Source organism: Oryx dammah, unplaced genomic scaffold (assembly GCF_014754425.2).
Source record: "Oryx dammah isolate SB20612 unplaced genomic scaffold, SCBI_Odam_1.1 HiC_scaffold_28, whole genome shotgun sequence".
Classification (NCBI taxonomy): Eukaryota; Metazoa; Chordata; class Mammalia; order Artiodactyla; family Bovidae; genus Oryx; species Oryx dammah.
This window is the reverse complement of record NW_024070212.1, coordinates 11,565,580-11,581,227: the sequence shown is the minus strand read 5'-3', so window position 1 is coordinate 11,581,227 and position 15,648 is coordinate 11,565,580. Positions and strand designations below refer to the sequence as shown.

The following is a 15,648-nucleotide window of genomic DNA, read 5'->3' as shown; positions in this document are numbered from 1 at the left end:
AGAAGCACAGAGAGTCCTAAGCAGGATAAATCAAAGGAGGAACATACCCAGATACATAGTCATCAAACTAACAAAAATTAAGGACAGAGATAAAATATTTAAAGCAGCAAAGGAAAAATGACAAATAACATACAAGGGAACTCCCATCAGGCTATCAATTGACTTCTCAACAGAAACTGTACAAGCCAGAAGGGAATGGCATGACATATTTAAAGTGATGAAAGGGAAGATCTTACAACCAAGAATACTCTACCTAGCAAGACTCTCCTTCAGATTTTATGGAGGAGTCAAAAGCTTACCAGACAAGCAAAAGTTAAGAGAATTCAGCACCACCAAACCAGCTTTACAACAAATGCGAAAAGAGTTTGTCTAGGTAGAAAACAATATAAGGAAAAGACCTACCTACAGAAAATGAACCCAAGACAATTAAGGAGGTGGTAATAGAATCATATATTGATAATTTCCTTAAATGTAAATGGATTAAATGCACCAACCAAAAGACATAGACTGGGTGAGCAGATGAAAAGTATGGTTGTATGCATTTACACTTACCACATCACTCTGCTTGATCCCCCAAATTGTATGTAATTATTTTATATTGTTAGGCTAATCATGTTCCTGTTATGGCTCGCAATTGTTCTTATCTTTTATTTTTTGTTTGGCTATTGATTGTGAAAACTGATAAACATCTTTTACTATTGTGATTATGTAATTATTATTCACTTAATACCATTGTATCATGGTCAACAGAAAAATTACATAACTTTATATCACCAAAACTACCATTTAAAAGAAAAACCTGTAATCACTTTTCAAAATCCAGATGCATATCAGAATTATCTTGGAATTTAAAAAAAAATACAATTGCTCAGGTATGGCTTTCTTTTATTTTTTTTGCCAGAGCTCCAGATATGTTTCTAGTAAGCAGACATTTTTAAAAGCAACTGGACTGTATGAGGATCTTTTACCTTTATCTAGTTTGTTTCACTTTTTAAATTTCATATTCAGTGCTCCCATTTCATTTAGTTCAAGTTTTCCAATTTATACAGCTCTCTCTCTCTTTTTTTAATGTTGTTTCTTAGTCCTTTATCAAGCATAGTAAAAAAGCTTTTTATGCATATATATAAATAATAATTATAATACATATATTTTGCAAAACTTATGAATTTTTCCCTAACTAAAAATTAATGATATTTTGACTCCACTTGTTTGACTTAGTATGATTAGAATGCTAGATTTCTAGTTTAAAAAAATAGATATGCAACAAACCAAAAAGGTTTGTTGTATGGCTCAAGTAACTATAGGCAATATCTTGTAATAACCTATAATGGAAAATAATTTCAAAAATAGCAAATGTATATATGTATAACTGAATCACACACACACAAATGAATTGTTTTTGAAATTTAGTAATGCTTATCTTTTTGCCAATTTTTCTAAATATCCTATGTACATCTAATAACAATGTATGAGATACAAAATTTTAAATATATTTGTGTAGGATATGATTAATATAAGTTAATTAAATATAAATCTATTATATTTGAATTATTAATGACATCATACAAGATGCTCCTATTCTTATCTTTTCTGCACTTGATAAAATATTCTCAGAGAAATGTTAATGTTTCACTATAATTATATTTTTTCCTTTTCTTTATGTTTCTTCTGATTTTTGGTTTATGTATCTGTTTCTTTGTTGTTAAGGTGTCTAATGGTTGATGATGTTTATCTTCTTTGTGAATTTTACCTTTTATCATGAAAAATATTCATCTTTGCTTCATTTAAAATAAATAAATTAAAAATATAAGCTACAAAAATATATTGTACAACACAAAGAATATAGCCACTACTTCATAAATTGAGTTTATACATTTCATAAATGTAACTGTGTAAATTTTGTATATTTTATAAATGGAATTTAACCTTTAAAGGAAATGGGGACTTTCCTGGCAGTCCAGTGGTTAAGTGTTTATTTCCATTACTAGGGAGATGGGTTTGATCCCTGGTTAGGGAAGAAGGATCTTACATGCCCCCAGGTGTGGCCAGTAAATAAATAAATAAATAAATAGGTAAATGGAATGGAAATGAAAAAAAATGTGAATCACTATATTGTATACCTATCACTTGTATGACATTGTACATCAACTATAATTCAATATAAATAAAATTAAAATTAAAAAGTATTATTTGAAGATTATGTGATTATGTGTAAGTAAAATATTGGGAATAAAAAGAACTCAGGAATTATCTAAAAATGAACAAATATAAACTGAAATGATTTCTAGAGAATTGGTATTCTTTCAGATGATAAAATTTCTACCTATAAAACTAATGGAATAAAAAGTGAATCATTAGAGCTAACATGAAAATTTAGCAAGGAATGTAGACACAAAATAAATGTTAAAAATAAACAAACTTTAAAAAAAAGTAATAAACAAATACAGTAAGATGCCATCCATGGATGGAGAAGTCTGGTAGGCTCCAGTCCATGGGGTCACAAAGAATCGGTGAGTGAATTCACTTTCTTTCTTTACCATCTATAGTAACATCAAAAACTATAAAATAGCTAAAAATCAGATAAAGAGAGAATATAACAGTATTTTGCAGAGAAATTCTAAAAACTATAAAGATCATGAGAGTATTTCCAATTAATAGAATTTGAATGGAAGAAGTTATTATTACAAGGAATTACAATTTTCTTTCTTTAAATTATTCTATAACTTCAGTAAATTCCTAGTTAAAATTCCAGGTGAATTTTTCTAGGTACTTAATAAACTTATTTTTTTATATCATGTGGAATAATAAATGACTATGTAGGTCTAAATCATTTTGGAAATAGAATATTGAAGTTTTATTCACAATGGAATAAATTCTTAAATGCAAAAGAGAATACTAGAAAGTTAATTGTCTATAATATGGCAGAATATTCGGGCTATACTATTAATGCAGAATTATTTCTTAAATTAGCTTTTCAGACTTGAAACTCTAGAGCCTTGGGAGAACTGGCCTATGGTGGGTTGTTCCTCCCTTGCCAAATACATGACCAGTTAACTAGCGGACACTTAAGGGGGCCTAAGTGCTGGTGTCTCTCCTTCCCAGCCTTGACTCCTAAGGGCTTAGTTCCTATCAGAGCCTGTAACTAACTTAGGTCCTGCTGGGCAGTGGCCCTGGGTTTGCCACTTCTTGGGGGATAGGAAAGGGTATGCCCAGGAGGAGGGGGGTAACATAAGGGTGCCCCGTTTGCATATTATTTCTTCTGTGCCACAAGGTATATTGATATTTCTTCCCCTTCCCCCACCACCCAAAAGGATTAATTTAAAAGTAAAAATTGTTAAATTTTGCTTTCTAAAATTAAGACTTTCTCCTCAGTTCAGTTCAGTTCACTTCAGTCGCTCAGTCGTGTCCGACTCTTTGTGATCCCATGAATCGCAGCACACCAGGCCTCCCTGTCCATCACCAACTCCCAGAGTTCACTCAGACTCACATCCATCGAGTCAGTGATACCATCCAGCCATCTCCTCCTCTGTTGTCCCCTTCTCCTCCTGCCCCCGATCCCTCCCAGCATCAGAGTCTTTTCCAATGAGTCAACTCTTCTCATGAGGTGGCCAAAGTACTGGAGCTTCAGTTTTAGCATCATTCCTTCCAAAGAAATCCCAGGGCTGATCTCCTTCAGAATGGACTGGTTGGATCTCCTTGCAGTCCAAGGGACTCTCAAGAGTCTTCTCCAACACCACAGTTCAAAAGCATCAATTCTTCGGCGCTCAGCCTTCTTCACAGTCCAACTCACATCCATACATGATCACTGGAAAAACCATAGCCTTGACTAGACAGACCTTAGTCAGCAAAGTAATGTCTCTGCTTTTGAATATGCTATCTAGGTGGGTCATAACTTTTCTTCCAAGGATAACATATATATCCAACAAAATTAGTGGGCAAAAACTTGAGGGAAGTATTTGAAATTTTGAAAAAAAATGCATATATATATTTTGTACATATATACAGAGAATAATATGGGAAGCTTTTAAAAGAGTGCTGAATGAATTATATTAATAAAGAACACATATAATACTTTTGTTGAAATTAGAGTTGAACTTTAATAGCTATAGAAATGCAAATTAAGATAAAATCTCATTTTATACCATTTAATTTGCAAAATTAAAAAACTGCAGCAGCCCAGTGTTTGCAGAAATGTGAAATAATTAAGTTGACCAAAATATGTTTGGGTTTTTATTTTCATGGAAATTCTGAAGGAATATTTTGGCCAACCCAGTAAGTGTAAATTCCCATAAACTGATGGTGATGAGGTAATTCTGGAGAGTTTGCTGTAGTAACTTGTCTAATGACATTCATATTGACACTGAAATCCTACTTCTGATTATGAGTAATGGAAAATATTTATCCAGGTCATGGAAAAAGCAAGAGAGTTCCAGAAAAACATCTATTTCTACTTTATTGACTATGCCAAAGCCTTTGACTGTGTGGATCACAATAAACTGTGGAAAATTCTGAGAGTGATGGGAATACCAGACCACCTGACCTGCCTCTTGAGAAATCTGTATGCAGGTCAGGAAACAATAGTTAGAACTGGACATGGAACAACAGACTGGTTTCAAATAAGAAAAGGAGTACGTCAAGGCTGTATATTGTCACCCTGCTTATTTAACTTCTATGCAGAGTACATCATGAGAAATGCTGAACTGGAAGAAATACAAGCTGGAATCAAGATTGCCGAGAGAAATATCAATAACCTCAGATATGCAGATAACACCACCCTTATGGCAGAAAGTGAAGAGGAACTAAAAAGCCTCTTGATGAGTGAAAGAGGAGAGTGAAAAAATGGCTTAAAGCTTAACATTCAGAAAATGAAGATCATGGCATCTGGTCCCATCACTTCATGGGAAATAGATGGGGAAACAGTGGAAACAATGTCAGACTTTATTTTTAGGGGCTCCAAAATCACTGCAGATAGTAACTGCAGCCACGAAATCAAAAGACGCTTACTCCTTGAAAGGAAAGTTATGAGCAACCTAGATAGTATATTCAAAAGCAGAGACATTACTTTGTGGACTAAGGTCTGTCTAGTCAAGGCTATGTTTTTTCCAGTGGTCATGTATGGATGTGAGAGTTGGACTGTGAAGAAGGCTGAGCACTGAAGAATTGATGCTTTTGAACTGTGGTGTTGGAGAAGACTCTTGAGAGTCCCTAGGACTGCAAGGAGATCCAACCAGTCCATTCTGAAGGAGATCAACCCTGGGATTTCTTTGGAAGGAATGATGCTGAAGCTGAAACTCCAGTACTTTGGCCACCTCATGAGAAGAGTTGACTCATTGGAAAAAACTCTGATGCTGGGAGGGATTGGGGGCAGGAGGAGAAAGGGACAACCAAGGATGAGATGGCTGGATGGCATCACCGACTCGATGGATGTGAGTCTGAGTGAACTCTGGGAGTTGGTGATGGACAGGGAGGCCTGGTGTGCTGTGATTCATGGGGTCACAGAGTCGGACATGACTGAGCGACTGAACTGAACTAAAGAGGAAACATATGTAGAGATCTTTATCTCAGAGTTTTTATGGTAGTGAAGTGTTGGAAGCATTATATATGTTCATCTCTATTATGGGATTCTAGGTAGCAAGTAGAGACAACAGACTCAACACAGAGTAGTACGGGAAGATCTTTAGAAGAGTGCTAAATGAAATAATATTAATAGGTGAAGTATATACATCGTAATACCATTTGTGGAAATTAAAGTTGTACATATCAAATATAGTACATTTTATAAGAATATCTAATGGGATAACATATTTATATATTAGAATGTGGGAAAGATAAGGCTATGGGGATAAACAGATGAATCAAATATTTCACAGAGAAAGACTGCTGGAATAAATGATGTTCATGAGACCATAATGGAGGAGGATGATTAACTCAAGAATCTGTACTTAAGATTTCAAAGGCAAAACACAGCACAGAAAAATAAACTTTGTAAAATATTTAATGAAAGAGGGTGATGGGTTTACACCATGAGTAGTTTCTTCTCAGGGAAAAATATATAATATTGTAAAAAGTACTTGTATGTCTAAGAACAGAATCAAAATATCTGCCATATCAAAACACTGGTTGAAAATGTCAAGGTTTTTGTAATCAGCAAAGATACAGATAGAGAAAACTTTCTATATTTTACCACTGGGTGGCAATAGAGATTAAAACAGCTTCAGCATCTTAGTTATTCAAAAATTAGAATTGTTAGGCTCAGAGAGTAAAGAATCTGTCTGAAATACAGGAGATATGGGTTTGTTCCCTGCATGATGAAATTTCCCTTGAGAAGGGAATGGCTACTCAATCCAGTATTCTTGCTTGGAGAATTCCGTGGACAGAGGAGCCTGGCGGGCTACAGTCCACAGAGTCACAACGAGTCAGACACAACTGAGCGACTAACACTTGTTTCACTTTAAAGGCCTCCACATCATCAAACAGCTTACAAACTCATGCTTAAATGCATAATAACTTTTTATATCTAAAAATAATTGAAAATTACTTACAAAAACATGCACAAAACCTCCTCACCTTTCTTGGTCCTGAGGCCACAAGGAAATTTCTCTCACTAGTTCTCGTAGAGGAGAAACTATTTGGTATAGTAAAATATGTTATCAAGGAATATTCTTTGAGTAAATTTCATGAGGTTCACAGGCATGTTTAGGTTTCTTAAAGTAGGGTAATCATGTCAGCCTGAAAAAAAAAAAGGGCAAATATTTTTACACACCATGCACGATCTGGTCCATGGGAGCAGCTCTCTGATGTTCTGGAAAACTCAATGCCAAGTTTTGCATAACCTATATGAGTGAGTAGACTGTAAGTCCCATAAATATTGTTTATGTTGAAATAATTTGAATTATGTTTTTTTATCAGCACAGACTTTTAGGTTATGCACTCTAACATGCACCTGTGTACAACAGTTTATATTATGTTAAATGCAGAGAAATAACATTAATAATTGGTGGATTAATAATAATACAGATGGAATTTGCAATTGGAAATTTTTGTGGCTTTTAGATACTTACTCCAGGACAGTTGTTTGAATCTCAGGTTTGCTTCCAGGAGACTGATAGTATCTGTAGTGAGGATCAATATTTTTCTTGAAACATAATTTGGTTCTGCTCTAATACAGAGGCTTTTCTTGACCTTCCTCAACTCTGTCCAACTCTAATGCAACCAATTGCACTTCATAGACAATGCCAAAGACTTTAGAAAGAGAAATATTTAAAGTGAGTATGAGCCCTAATTTGGGTATAAATTGTCCTGAGACAAACATCCACGGTTTTTGAACAGTGATATTTCCAGATGACCTATTTAAGTTACTAACTATACATTTAGTACCTAAATAGAGAGATAGTGCCAAATGGGGTTTTATGGAAGAGACTAGTGATTATCTCCAAGAATCTATTTTGTAGTTCCTCTGGCAGAAGAACCAGAAATCAAATTGCCAACATCTGCTGGATTATGGAAAAAGCAAGACAGTTTCAGAAAAACATCTATTTCTGCTTTATTGACTATGCCAAAGCCTTTGACTGTGTGGATCACAAGAAACTATGGAAAATTGTGAAAGAGATGGGAATACCAGACCACTTAACCTGCCTCTTGAGAAATCTGTATGCAGGTCAGGAAGCAACAGTTAGAACTGGACATGGAACAACAGACTGGTTCCAAATAGGAAAAGGAGTACGTCAAGGCTGTATATTGTCACCCTGCTTATTTAACTTCTATGCAGAGTACATCATGAGACACACTGGACTGGAAGAAACACAAGCTGGAATCAAGATTGCCGGGAGAAATATCAATAACCTAAGATATGCAGATGACACCACCCTTATGGCAGAAAGTGAAAAGGAATTAAAAAGCCTCTTGATGAAAGTGAAAGAGTAGAGCGAAAAAGTTGGCCTAAAGCTCAACATTCAGAAAACGAAGATCATGGCATCTGGTCCCATCACTTCATGGGAAATAGATGGGGAAACAGTGGAAACAGTGTCAGACTTTAATTTTTTGGGCTCCAGAATCACTGCAGATGGTGATTGCAGCCATGAAATTAAATACGCTTATTCCTTGGAAGAAAAGTTATGACCAACCTAGATAGTATATTCAAAAGCAGAGACATTACTTTGCCAACTAAAGTCCGTCTAGTCAAGGCTATGGTTTTTCCAGTGGTCATGTATGGATGTGAGAGTTGGACTGTGAAGAAGGCTGAGCACTGAAGAATTGATGCTTTTGAACTGTGGTGTTGGAGAAGACTCTTGAGAGTCCCTTGGACTGCAAGGAGATCCAACCAGTCTATTCTGACGGAAATCAACCCTGGGATTTCTTTGGAAGGAATGATGCTCAAGCTGAACTCCAGTACTTTGACCACCTCATGTGAAGAGTTGACTCACTGGAAAAGACTCTGATGCTGGGAGGGATTGGGGGCAGGAGGAGAAGGGGACGACAGAGGATGAGATGGCTGGATGGCATCACTGACTTGATGGACGTGAGTCTGAGTGAACTCCAGGAGTTGGTGATGGACAGGGAGGCCTGGCGTGCTGTGATTCATGGGGTCACAAATAGTCGGGCACGACTGAGCGACTGAACTGAACTGAACTAGAATAAATCAGCTCCCAATTATAGCCAGCAGAATAAGACTGCACCTCTTAGGCAACCTTTTAGCTGGCTGTGGTCATGTGCCTGGGGTCTATTCAACGTAATGTACAGCTACCGCAAAGTGGAACTAAGGCAGTGTGGGGTGAGTATGCTTGGCGTATTCCTTTTTCCTTATGCTGACTAAAAGGAGAATTTGATAAAAGAAACTCCTGAATCATTTCAGAGAACAGGATGACCCTTGGAATGAGGACCAAGCATGGTAAAGACCTAAAGAAAACAAAAAAAGCAAAACCCCATGCCCCCACACACAATGAAATGTCATAACAACACTGAACTGCCTGCTTCTCGTCTTTTCACAAGAAATATAACTGCATGTTTTTAAAGATTCTGTTAATCTGAATTTTCTGTCATTTACAGTAGAACTTGATCCTAACTAATCTAGGATGTTGCCTGAATATCAATGAAAGGTTGATAACTTTGGCTTTCCTTTTGCCACTGTGGCCAGAGCCACGATCATGCTCAGGCTTCTGTGTGCTCCAATGCAAGAAACAGAGCTGGTTGGACCCCATTGAGACTAATGAAATATCCGGTGCCAACTCCCATCAGCAGATCCCGAAGCTGATGCTTGAAGCTGGATGAAACACCTTGGGCTGCTGAAAGGGTAGGTATATGGGCATAGGTATGTGAAAGGGTATCCAATGCTGAATAAGGAAACCTAGATGAAGAGGATGAGAAGGGTGAGAATTGCGCACAGGCTACTCAGGAAATACCACAAATCTAAGAATAATGACTGCCATATGTATCACAGCCTCTGCCTGAAAGTGATGGGTAATATATTCAAAATCAAGTGTGTTTTCACAGAACATATCCATAAGCTGAAGGGGGACAATGCTTGTAAGAAGCTTCAGGCCCACCATGCTTAGGCCTTTCAGATCTACAGCTAGAGAAGCAGAAAGGTCTTTGAAGAGGGGCTCCAGGTCAAGAAGGAGGAAATCATCAACGTTCTGTCCAAGGAGGAAGAGACCAAGAAATAGGTTCTACCCTTCTTGTTTGTACACAATGACCTTGGAAATTATGCAGATCACTTATTCAATAAAACAAGACTTTGTCCGCCTAAAAAAGAAAAGGTTGACAACTTTGATCAAAAAAAATTTTTTGCTAAGGCTAAATTAAATTTTTCACAATAACATCTATGTTACCTTTATCTCATTTTACTTTTATCTATATGTTTTCTAAGGCAAAGGAGAAAATGCAAGTAGTCATTCCAAAATTTATATGAAAAGAAACATGACAGATATCATTGTGAACTTCTGGGAAAATGGTAGAGAGAAATATTTCATAATTCATCTCATTGAGATAAATCCAAAATAGAAAAAGGAATATCTCTGTGTTGAACTCAGAGAAGAGCTGCAACTTAAAACAAAGAAAATTCTGTAACTTATAAACAAAGTTGGAATAACATTTAAGCACACAGTTTCACTCATTTTAAATAAAATGGATGGTCAATGGATGTCCATGGTTTAGGATAATAAGTTTAATTCAGAAGAGAATTAATGAAGGTTCAGTTCGGTTCAGTTCAGTCGCTCAGTCGTGTCCGACTCTGTGCGATCCCATGAATTGCAGCACGCCAGGCCTCCCTGTCCATCACCAACTCCCAGAGTTCACTCAGTCTCACGTCCATTGAGTCAGTGATGCCATCCACCCATCTCATTCTCTGCCGTGCCCTTCTCCACCTGCCCCCAATCTCTCCCAGCATCAGAGTCTTTTCCAATGAGTCAGCTCTTCGCATGAGGTGGTCAAAATACTGGAGTTTCAGCTTTAGCATCATTCCTTCCAAAGAACACCCAGGGCTGATCTCCTTTAGAATGGACTGGTTGGATCTCCTTGCAGTCCAAGGGACTCTCAAGAGTCTTCTCCAACACCACAGTTCAAAAGCATCAATTCTTTGGTGCTCAGCTTTCTTGACAGTCCAACTCTCACATCCATACATGACCACAGGAAAAACCATAGCCTTGACTAGACGGACCTTAGTCAGCAAAGTAATGTCTCTGCTTTTGAATATGCTATTTAGGTTGGTCATAAGTTTTCTTCCAAGGGGTAAGCATCTTTTGATTTCATGGCTGCAATCACCATCTGCAGCGACTTTGGAGCCCCCAAAAATAAAGTCTGACATTGTTTCCACTGTTTCCCCATCTATTTCCCATGAAGTGATGGGACCAGATGCCATGATCTTCATTTTCTGAATGTTGAGCTTTAAGCCAACTTTTTCATTCTCCACCTTCACTCTCATCAAGAGGCTTTTTAGTTCCTCTTCACTTTCTGCCATAAGGGTGGTGTCATCTGCATATCTGAGGTTATTGATATTTCTCCCAGCAATCTTGATTCCAGCTTGTGCTTCTTCCAGCCCAGCATTTCTCATGATGTACTCTGCATATAAGTTAAATAAGCAGGGTGACAATATACAGCCTTGATGTACTCCTTTTGCTACTTGGAACCAGTCTGTTGTTCCATGTCCAGTTCTAACTGTTGCTTCCTGACCTGCATACAGATTTCTCAAGAAGAAGGTCACGTGGTCTGGTATTCCCATCTCTTTCAGAATTTTCCATAGTTTATTGTGATAAATACAGTCAACGGCTTTGGCATAGTCAATAAAGTAGAAATAGATGTTTTTCTGAAACTCTCTTGCCTTTTCCATGATCCAGCAGATGTTGGCAATTTGTTCTCTGGTTCCTCTGCCTTTTCTAAAACCAGCTTGAACATCTGGAAGTTCATGGTTCACGTATTGCTGAAACCTGGCTTGGAGAATTTTGAGCATTACTTTACTAGTGTGTGAGATGAGTGCAATTGTGTGGTAGTTTGAGCATTCTTTGGCATTGCCTTTCTTTGGGACTGGATTGAAACTGACCTTTTCCAGTCCTGTGGCCACTGCTGAGTTTTCCAAATTTGCTGGCATATTGAGTGCAGCACTTTCACAGCATCATCTTTTAGGATTTGAAATAGCTCAACTGGAATTCCATCCCCTCCACTAGCTTTGTTCGTAGTGATGCTTTCTAAGGCCCACTTGACTTCATATTCCAGGATGTCTGGCTCTAGGTGAGTGATCACACCATCGTGATTATCTTGGTCATGAAGATCTTTTTTGTGCAGTTCTTCTGTGTATTCTTAGCAATATGTATATGTCAATCCCAATCTCCCAGATTATTCCTTCCCCTTTCACTTGGTGACAATAAGTTTGTTTTCTACATCTGTGACTCTATTTGCATCTTGGAAATATGTTCATTTTTGCCATTTTTTAGATTTCATATACAAGCAACATTGTATGCTGTCTCTCTGTCTGATATTTCACTCAGTATGACAGTCTCGGGTCCATCCCTGTTGCTACAAATTACATTATTTTGCTCCTTTTTTTTTTTTTTTAAATTGGCTGAGCAATATTCCACTGTATATATGGGCTACAAGCCTTCCCTGGTGGCTCAGATGGTAAAGCGGCTGTCTGCAATGAGGGAGATCCAGGTTTGACCCCTGGGTTGGGAAGATCCCCTGGAGAAGGAAATGACAATCCACTCCACTACTATTGCCTCAAAAATCCCACGGACAGAGGAGCCTGGTATTCTATAGTCCATGGGGTCGCAAAGAGTCAGACACGACTGAGCGACTTCACTTTCACTTTTTCTTTATCCATTCCCAACATAGAGATTTTTGTATGCTGTGTAGCCTTTTTATTGTTGTGGCCTGGACAGGTTCTAGAAGGACTTTGCTTCTAGTGTCCACTTGAGGCTTACTGTGCTAGGTTGCTGCTACTTAGGATGGTTTTGTCCAAGTGGCTATTTTTCATACAGATGAGTGTCCTAGGTCAGTTTCTAAGGAAACACACTCAGGTGCGTGCAGGAGGCTTGCTGGGGGTGCTCTCAGCAACAGCAGGACTGAGGAGAGGGTGAGGCTGAACTGTGCTGCACATTCAGTAGAGGATCTAATCAAACTCACAGAGACTTCTGGAGGTAGGAGGACCCTTCAGAGACTTCCTAAAGCTAGGTGATGTGACGTACATTTTACTCACATATTTGACATGTTCTTTCTGCAGGGGAGGGATGCTCCCTTGGCCAAAGCACCTCTTCCAGTGAAGGCAGTTCCTGGAGAGGAGCATGCCTGTGAGCTGTCAGCAGCCGACACTCCCTGAGACTGAGAAAACATGCCTGCTTATCTTGAAGGGGGTACACTGGTGGCTCCACAGCATCTGCTAGAGCAAGGGTGCATTTCTATGGAAGTAGAGATTTACTTGCTAAGCCTTAGATAAACACACAGACCTCACAAAGTCGGTGTTGAAAACACAGGCCACAAAGCAAATCTTAAGAAAATGTGCATGAGATTCTATGAACAATGACCTTCAATCAGGTTGCCTCTGGATGAATGACTGAGGCAAAGAATCTGTTAAAGAATCCAGAGACACTTAGATATGGGCTATTTTAAAACATTGGTACCAGTTTTTGCCCTTGTTTTCAGTTTGGACTAGGTGGGGAGCTTAGATAAGATATCCCAAATTTGGTTCCTTTACTCTGTTATTTTGAACTGGCTTCACAGTAAAGGAGACTTGTGAAGAAATTCACCTTGAATTCACACATTTTATATAGAAGTTCAGGGGTCACTTCCCATTATAGAGTCTCAACTTGTTTGTTCCAGCTCTGTTTCCTGGATTTCTGAGACAGAAATTGAGGTGTACACATTGAAAGATGGTAAGTTTTATTAATAAACAATTTAAAGGCTTCTCTGGTGGCTCAGACAGTAAAGAATCTGCCTTCAGTGCAGGAAACCTGGGCTCTATCCCTGGGTCAGGAAGATGCCCTGGAGAAGGGAATGACTACACTCCAGTATTCTTGTCCGGAGAATTTCATGAACGGTGGAGCCTTGCAGGCTACAGTGCATAGGGTCACAAAGTGTCAGACATGGCTAAGTGACTAACACTCACTTTTTTCAGAGGCCTTCTGCTTCTAGGAATGGTGGACTATCCAATTTGAACCAACTCTTTTGTCAAAGAGAAGTAAAAAAAAAAAAAAAAAAAACAAGAAAATATGAAATAAAATCTGCCTCAAGACATTGAGGAACTAACAAAGGAGAAATAAATCACTGGCTTAATATCTAGGAGAAAACAGAAATTCACAGAACGAGTCTTATAGTTGGGCTGCTTTTCCATTACGAGCATCTTCTGATTCCATGAGAGTGCTGAAAACACTGAAAAAGTTATATTTTGAGGAGTTGTTTATTGATGTTAGGAGAATATTGCTTTTTACAGTTGAGCACGTATTTCTGACAATGGACAATATTTGGTCAATATATAATGCACGTATACAATGCACAGTAGGACACCAAAAGTCAGAGACAAATTTTTATGTTTAAATATCTCTTGTCTTGCCATAAAATATGCATTTTACTCCACAGTACTCAGCAAGTGTTCTTTCCTTCTTGATCTTGTAAGGGTCACATGTCCCACCAGGATGACACTTAGATCTGGATCATGTAAACTGTTAATGATACATCATTTAATCCACATTCTTTTGTCTCCCAAATCTTCTGTAACTGTGCCTTGACTTCTAATGGGTGAAACAACTCTCAGAACTTTCTGAGAACTTTTTTCTGGGTTATAATCCTCAAATTTGGCTTGAATAAAATTTTCCATTTCTTTCTTAGAAAAACAAACAGAAAACACACGGAGAAGCTCATCAAAGCTTTCAACAGACTTGCAAATCTTTAAATGTATCATGGCCTGAACTTTGGGTTACAGTCTTAAAGGGCTGCATCTGAAGTCAGTGTAGATCAGAAGGAGTGTAGCTCTGCAGAGACTGTAACCAAGTTTCAGCTTATTATAATTTCTGAAATTAATAAGGTGATTTTGTATTGTCAATACCCACAAATGATTTGGGGGGAAGGTAATATTTTCCTAAGCCCGAGATTTCTGTATACTTTTGAAGTGTAAATGATCAACACTAAAAAACAAAATTTAAAACAAAAACGAGTATAATATCATATATGAAATGAATCGCCAGTCCAGGTTCGATGCATGATACTGGATGCTTGGGGCTGGTGCACTGAGATGACCCAGAGGGATGGTATGGGGAGGCAGGAGGGAGGGGGGTTCAGGATGGGGAACACGTGTATACCTATGCCGGTTTCATGTTGATGTATGGCAAAACCAATACAATATTGTAAAGTAATTAACCTCCAATTAAAATAAATACATTTAGATTAAAAAAATAAAACAAAAACAAAACCCAAATACTGAGAAACATTGAGACACAGCAAAATGAATAAATTTTCTTTAGAACAATACAGAGAACAATACAGACAACAGATACAGGTTTACTGGCATCCTAGATAATGAAGTAATCAGGCCCAGACTTTAAAATGAGTAGGCTTAACACATTCAAGAAGGTAAAAACAAGATTGAGAGTTTTGGCAGCTAAATGGAAGTTATAAGAGAGAAGCAAATGAAAATTCTGTAATTGAAAAATAAAATGATAGTAGCTAAAAAATGGATGAATATAATATCAGATAAGACCTCACTAAAGATGGAATTAGTGAACTGGAAGATAGATTAGAAGAATATGTCTAGAATGAATTTTGAAGGAACAAAGGGTAGAAAATACAGAAAAGACAAAGTATGCAGCTGAGGAAATACCATATAAAGGTCAAAATATGCACAGCTGGTCACAAAGTGACTGAAGAGATGGAGAAAAATGGTAGAGATGAAATAATGGTTGAGAACTCCCCAAAATAGAAAAATGGGATCAAGAATTCCAATGAAGAAGGAGAAAGTGAACAACAACAACAAAAATGTCATAACAAGTGTTGCTGTCCAGTCAGTAAGTCATATCCAATCATCTGCAACCCCATGGACTGTAGAAGTTTAGGCTCCTCTGTCCTCCACTAGCTCCTGGAGTTGGTGTTGAGTCAATGATGCTATCCAACCATCTTATTCTGTGTCACCCCCGTGTCCTCCTGCACTCAATCTTTCCCGGCCTTCGGGTC

At 37.7% G+C, this 15,648-nt stretch overlaps 1 pseudogene; it reads left to right on the top strand.

Annotated features, from left to right (window-relative positions):
- The first annotated feature begins 8,731 nt into the window (after positions 1 to 8,731).
- LOC120855442 lies at positions 8,732 to 9,662 on the top strand (annotated as a pseudogene).
- Positions 9,663 to 15,648: the final 5,986 nt, after the last annotated feature.